The following is an 8480-nucleotide window of genomic DNA, read 5'->3' on the forward strand; positions in this document are numbered from 1 at the left end:
CAGACAGACAGACAGACAGACAGACAGACAGACAGACAGACAGACAGACAGACAGACAGGGCTACTGACAGTCCCCAGAGTAAGGACTAGACAGGGAGAGTCAGCCTTCAGTTTTAATGCACCCAAGCTCTGGAATAAACTTCCAGGGGACTTGAGGTCCGCTTCAACACTCGGCTCTTTTAAATCAGGTCTGAAGACTTTACTGTTTCCCTTTTAACCTGTCATTTTAAATCTTTATTCTTTTTAAATGTTTTAATTATTTTATGTTTTATTTATATTCATGTTTTTCACTTTTTTTTTAATATGTGCTTTATACTTGATGTATTTTATTCTTGCTTCTGTAAAGCACCTTGAATGGCCTTCTTTTAAATCGAGTCTGAAGACTTTTTTGTTTCCATTTTAACCTGCAATTTTTATTTTTTATTCGCTTCTTTTATTTGCTTTTAAATGTTTTATAATGTGTTTTATGTATTCTAATCTTGCCCCTGTAAAGCACTTTGAGTGGCCTTGTGTCTGTGTGTGTGTGTGTGTGTGTGTGTAAAGCACTTTGAGTGGCCTTGTGTCTGAATTGTGCTATATAAATAAACCTGCCTTGCCTTACATCCTCTTCTCTGTCCTCCATTCAATAATGAACCTGTTTTTCTGTCAGTGTTTCAGGCTGCTGAGCAAAGTGACTGACAGACCTTGTGTAACACTGCCACCCTCTGCTGACTGGCAGTACTACAGCTCAGACTGGGATTCTGCCCTCACGTCATAGTGACGTCTCTGGATTTATATTTAAAGGTTCAGTAAGTGATATGGTCCTTTTAGCTAACTTCCTGTCAGTTACTGCAGTTAGCAGACCCCTCGCTCGTCCCTACGTCACCACATTAATGCACTGCGGTCTTCAAGCAGCAAGTTATCTAGCATCATCTCAGATAAGTAATTGTGATAAAACATGATAAAAACCATCAAAACAAACATTGGGAAGGATTTTTACCTGCTCCGCCATTGTAGGCGCATACACATTCACCCATCTGTTGCTCTGGCATGCATCGGCAGTGAGACCATGAGTGAGACGGGTTTCGGTTTGTAGCGTTCTCTCTTGTCATTGGATATTAATTTCGGGATACGACAAAAAGTTTACTTGCCGATTACATGCAAAGTAGCTGACTGAGAGATCGGCTTTATAGTCTCCTCTGACTCACTGATCCACCTCCACACCTTCAACACCACATTCACTGAACCGTTTGAGAAACACAGAGAATCACACACACACACACACACACACACACACACACACACACACACACACACACACACACACACACACACACACACACACACACACACACTAACTTAAAGTAACAGTGTGGCGTCATTTTAAATCGATGCAAAAGTTTTGTGTTCACTTCTAAATTGAAGGTATGGGTCCATAGAACTATTTGGTTTCCATTGTCAAGATCATTTAAAAAAATAATAAATTGCAAAATGGCCACAATCTATCGCATACTTTCTACTATCTAGTATGGTAGAATAAAGATTTAGGATGTCCCGATTCTTGTGGCCAGATTTAGGATGGTTAGAAGTACCCGGATGTCCTACTTCATGCGGCCAAGATTGTTAGTGTTGAAAACTGCATCCTATTTGGGCGATTCTGACCCACAATCCAATGCGCACGTGAAGTGACGTCACATTGACGAAGCCTCCATATGAGAACAAACGGGGATGCGACGGATATAAAAGCAAGAAGCAAGATCAAGGCGCAATGTTATGATGAAATAAGAGAGTAAAAGTATGTCCCAATAGTATGCCTACTGCATCCTAAGATTCCTAACTAGATTATTTTTATCGTCGGATGTAGTATGTAGAATAGAAAAAAGAAAGAGTGTGCGATTCGGAACGCAACCTGACTCTGCATTTGGACACCACGACTGATGAGAGTGAGTTGTTAGTTATAGAGGAATTCACAACCATCTCTCATGTGTCCATAGTAACCCTGCGTTCCAAAGCTCACACTTTTTACTACACTACATACTAAAGTACAGAAGAGTTTTAGTCTTTTTACTACACTACATACTAAAGCACAGAAGAGTTTTAGTCTTTTTACTACACTACATACTGAAGTACAGAAGAGTTTTAGTCTTTTTACTACACTACATACTAAAGTACAGAAGAGTTTTTGTCTTTTTACTACACTACATACTAAAGCACAGAAGAGTTTTAGTCTTTTTACTACACTACATACTAAAGTACAGAAGAGTTTTAGTCTTTCTACTACACTACATACTAAAGCACAGAAGAGTTTTAGTCTTTTTCCTACACTACATACTAAAGTACAGAAGAGTTTTAGTCTTTTTACTACACTACATACTAAAGTACAGAAGAGTTTTAGTCTTTTTACTACACTACATACTAAAGCACAGAAGAGTTTTAGGGCCACAGACAGGAGAGAGAAAAAAAAATCAGATGAGGAAGATTTATTTTCATTATGTCGAGAAATGACAAGAATAAAGACGAATACTCCAAAATGCTACTGGAGTTAGTGGGGCAATTGTGTATGTTCAGCATACTACAATTGACGAGCATGTATTGGGACATCCTAAATCTTTTTCTGGTATACTAAATAGTAGGGAAGTATGGGGATTGGAACGCAGGGTAAGTTATATTCTTTTCTGTATTACACCACAAGGGGGGGCTAAGAACTTGTACATTGAGTTGTTTATAGGCTCTGCTGCATGTAGATGGATGCTACTCTGATATAGATAGATAGATAGATAGATAGATAGATAGATAGATAGATAGATAGATAGATAGATAGATAGATAGATAGATAGATAGATAGATAGATAGATAGATAGATAGATAGATAGATAGATAGATAGATAGATAGATAGATAGATAGATAGATAGATAGATAGATAGATAGATAGATAGATAGATAGATAGACAGACAGACAGACAGACAGACAGACAGACAGACAGACAGATAGACAGATAGACAGATAGACAGATAGATAGATAGATAGATAGATAGATAGATAGATAGATAGATAGATAGATAGATTGATAGACAGACAGACAGACAGACAGACAGACAGACAGACAGACAGACAGATAGACAGATAGACAGATAGACAGATAGACAGATAGACAGATAGATAGATAGATAGATAGATAGATAGATAGATAGATAGATAGATAGACAGACAGACAGAGATAGACAGACAGACAGATAGACAGACAGACAGACAGACAGACAGACAGACAGACAGACAGACAGGTATACACTTTATTGATCCCTTGGGAATGTTCCTTCAGGGAAATTCAAAATTCCAGCAGCAGTAGTACAGACAACAAGGTACAAAAACAAGTAATAAAAACACAAGCTAAAATGCACCAATAGACATGGAGAAAATGGCAGTTGGGATAGAGATTTGAATCCAAATATCTCAACCGCTCCACTTGTTCTCTTTGGTCCCTCCCCTATGGTCCCTCCCTGACACGCTCTACACCAACAAAGTCGTGCCAAAGTGAATGGTCAGTCCCAACAGCCAATAAGAACAGAGAATCGGATTTTTTTTTTATTTTAAGAATCGGAGCCTCACTCTGATTGGTCAAAGTGTACCGCTCATGTTAATTTTGACCAATCAGAAATCACATACCCCAGCTTTAATTACTCACGACACTTCATAAATCACCCTGCAAAATATACAATCTCCTCTTGCGCCTGTTGTTTTTAGTGTGGACGCCCTCTGCAGCTATTTCTATTATTATTAAAATCACTTTTCTAATGTCTATTCTATACTTGATGTATTTTTTATCTTGTATTTTATTAATCAAATTATTATTATTTTTCACTATCTCTTAAATGCAATTTCTAATGTCTAATCTTGATGTATTTCATGGCCCCTGTAAAGCACTTTGAATGGCCTTGTGTGTGAATTGTGCTATAGAAATAAACGTGCCTTGCAGCAGACACTGTAACGCCCGGATGTGTGGATGTGTGAGTGAGTGTGAGTGTGAGTGTGAGTGTGAGTGTGTGTGTGTGTGTGTGTGTGTGTGTGTGTGTGTGTGTGTGTGTGTGTGTGTGTGTGTGACACAATCTTCTCATGTCATTCTGCGTCACAGTGTTGGTGACATTGTCAATGATGCAGTTCCCCAGGCTCTGCAGTGCTTTGCCCTTTAACCAATGCTGCACTGAGTCAATGTGATGAGTTGCTATTCTTACTAGTCAAGTCAGCTTTATTTATCAATTACAAAATATGGTCCAGACATACAGATTCATTTAAATTACGGTTGCGTTCCGAATCTCATACTCTTTCTTTTTTCTATTCTACATACTATATCCGACGATAAAAATAATCTAGTTAGGATGCAGTAGGCATACTATTGGGACATACTTTTACTCTCTTATTTCATCATAACATTGCGCCTTGATCTTGCCTCTTGCTTTTATATCCGTCGCACCCCGATTGTTTTCATATGGAGGCTTTGTCGATGTGACGTCACTTCACGTGCGCACTGGATTGTGGGTCAGAATCGCCCTAATAGGATGCAGTTTTCAACACTAACAATCTTGGCCGCATGAAGTTGGACATCCGGGTACTTCTAACCATCCTAAATCTGGCCACAGGAATCGGGACATACTAAATCTTTTTTCTACCATACTATATAGTAGAAAGTATGCGATTCGGAACGCAACCAAGGATTTAGGTAGACAAGACAGGAGAGACAACGACCCAACCCAGGTGAAACACATTAGGGAGGGAGCAGTAATCAAACAGGAGGGAAACTAGACAGGACATGGGGAAACACAAATGGTAAATGGACTCCACTTATACAGCTCTTTTCCCTGGTTTTTCACAGACCCAAAGCGCTTTACATTGTTTTGTACACGTTCACCCATTCACACACACATTCATACACTGATAGCAGCAGCAGCTACCACGCAGGGTGCAAGCTAACTATCAGGAGACATTTAGGGTTCAGTGTCTCTTTGCCCAGGGACACTTGGACATGTGGCGGGGAGACGGGGGATCGAACCACCGACCCTGTAACCCAGTGGACGACTCGAAAGGTCTATAAAACAATGACTGTTGCCAAGGAGAGCGTTTGATATGGCCACGCCCACAGAGTACTGTCAAACGGTCTAGACAGTAAAAAAGCATTTTTTTTTTATTTTTTTTTTTAAGATTTTTTTTTTGGCATTTTTATGCTTTATATAGTGTAGAGACAGAGGTGAAATGGGGCAGAGAGGGGAGTGACATGCAGAGAACGACCGCGGGCTGGAATCGAACCCGGGTCCGCTGCTGGCCGAGGCCTATGGGGGGGACACCCTACCAACTGAGCTAAGGGCGCCCCTTAAATAGAATTTTTTAACCACTTTTTCCTATATTTATGAATATTATTTTTCAGATCCGATTTTTGTAAAAGATTATTGACACACCCAACTTTGATATTATATACTGATTTTTAATTTGACTATATTTACCAGGTTTACAGAGTGAAAGGCTATAATCATAAGAGCAGTACAACATAGGAAATAATATGAATGAAAACAGAGCAGCTGGTCCTTGTTTATAATCTGTAAAAGAAGAAAAGTCAAGATCACAGAGGACAGACTGAGTTGCTTCCAGCGGCTTGACACACACACACACACACACACACACACACACACACACACACACACACACACACACACACACACACACACACACACACACACACACACACACACACACACACACACACACACACACACACACACACACACACACACACACACACACGCGTTTTCCTCTTCCGGCCGTTTGGAAGGTCACTCTGAGCACGTGTCATATATTCTGTACATGTCCTTAAATATGTACAGCCAGCCCTGACACACACACACACACACACACACACACACACACACACACACACACACACACACACACACACACACACACACACACACACACACACACACACACACACACACACACACACACACACACACACACACACACACACACACACACACGTCCTCAAACAGCCAGCCCTGGGACAAGCAGCTTTCATAATAAAAAATGGATGATGCATCAAGACACGATATCACGAAAAACTCAAAACTAAGTATTAAAAATGTAAAAGCCCAAAATATCTGTCTGAAGATTTTCAAATAACATAATGAGTGAGAACTACACAGTCGCTGGGTGTCCATTCAGTTTTGCAATATTCGCATCAGAAAAGTTAAACCTGCAGTGTGTAGAATTTTGGGTTTTATTTCCTAGCAGATTTTGTAGAAATGAATTATAATATCCATAAGTACATTTAATTTAGTGCATAATAGCTGAATTTTTTTTTGTCTCATATATATCCATATTTCTGCATATTTTGGACCAAGGCCTAGTGCCGCCATCTTGAAAGTGTCATAGTTGGAATGTCATCAGGTGCATTGTTTAAAATTTAGAATTGCTCTTGTCCTTGAAGGCCACTGTAGCTTCTTTTATTATTCGAAAGGGTTGGGGTTACCCAGGGAGCGTTGCATTCTAGAACTTTGTAGAACTTTCTTGATGATGTCATATTACACACTGCACCTTTAAACTTTAGTACATTCTAGGTTAATAATTACACATAAAGAAAGACTTTCAATACTTTTTTATGTTTTAATTTTGATGATGACGTCTTACACCTCATGGAAAATGAACAATTCAGCATCGCACATTTTTTGAACATTACATAAGACCAAAAGGAAGATGTTTAATACAGAAATGAACTGCATATATGCGGCGGCCTGGCATGACATGAAATCAGTCTGTGGCACTGCTGCTGAGGTGTTATGGAAGCCCAGGTTGCTTTGATCAAATTAACCATTACCATTTTCCATGATATTCAAAAAACATATAGGAGGACCTTTAGGCTACAGCAATACTGTTGGTGTGGTTTTAAGTAGTTGCGCAACAGAGCTAAATTGCTTATTGCTATACATTGCTTAAAGTCTCTACGAGGAACTTTTAAATATTTCTGAAACAGTCTAATTGTTCCTCTGATGATCATAAATGACATGTCACAGCAAACAAAACCATCAGTGCAAAGAATGCTATTCTTATATTGTTTTTCTTAATGCCTTTGTCATGGGTATACGCTCACCCAGGAACAACAGCTGGCGTGGTAAAAACACTACCTGCTTTTGTCCAAATGGGGGGGCGCTAGAATTTACACAAACTGAAAGTTCCTCTGAGCACCTTTAAAGGTACAGGCGAAAGATTGACAATACAGGTACATTTCTTTAAACACTAGGGAGGTATTTGAGGATGAAATAGTCCAATATGGACACCACAGTAAGTCAAAGAGATGTAACAGGTGGATTCCACAATAATCCTTACAGGTGTACATATGGGTTTTGAGCCTTGATTTAAAGGCAGAAATGGAGGGTGAATCGCATATGCCAGGTGGCAGTTCTACAAGGGCGGAGCAGCTACTGCAAAGTTCATTTCTGAGAGTTGTGCCAGTGGCATGGCTGTATACGCTGGTCACCAAAAGAAAGTGATTGTCTACAGTAGCTCAGAAGAGAGTGACATCTCAATTCCACTTAACGACACCACTGATGAGAGTTCAGATGGCCAGAAAGATGATGATGGTGACTTTGTCATTGTGAGCTTTGCAGGTAAAACCATTAGATCTGCTAGGCCTTGTTTAAGAAAATTGTCCTTCAATCTTTGTAAAATATTTACTTTATTTACTTTAAATAAACCTTAAATAAGTAATTGTCTTATGGATTTGTCTTGCATTACAGTTTATGAGATATATATCAATGGCACAATTTACCCCATGGTATTCTCTGAAATGGTACAACTTACCCCGCACTGGGGGCAAGTTCTCCCACAAGACAACTTTTTTTCCGAAAGCTATATTTCTTAAACTGTTTATTTCAGATCCAAAGTTATTGTTGCTAGGGATGCACCAACTCCAGAAATATCCACACATATTTTAGTTGGAGACATTACTGTCAAGGCCTCACTTAAAAGTCACTTTGAGTAAAAAGTGGCACAATTCGCCCCACTCTCCCCTATAGTGAACTTGACTATGCAGATACGTCAAAAATACCTTTTTTTAAATATGTAGGGACCAACATCACCATCAAACTGGTAAAACCATTAAAGAAAATACAACACCCTTCACACAAAAGACAAAATAGACGCGTGGAAAAGTCAAATTATTCAATATTCACTCCTCTCAAAACCAAGGAAAGTTTATGCAAAACTTTAGGAAATAACAAGTTCTGAACCTGGCACATTTTGACCAACTGGACCCTGTTAAAACCTTTCAAAATTTTTCTAAAACCTATAGATTAAAGGTGCTACGAGGAACTTTTTAAATATTTCTGAAACAGTCTCATTTTTCCTCTGATGATCATAAACGACATGTAACAGCAAACGAGACCATCAGTGCAGAGAAATGCTATTTTTATATAGTTTTTCTTAATGCCTTTGTTACGGGTATACGCTCACCCAGGA

Source organism: Ammodytes marinus (genome assembly GCF_949987685.1).
Source record: "Ammodytes marinus genome assembly, contig: scaffold_192, whole genome shotgun sequence".
Taxonomy (NCBI): domain Eukaryota; kingdom Metazoa; phylum Chordata; class Actinopteri; order Uranoscopiformes; family Ammodytidae; genus Ammodytes; species Ammodytes marinus.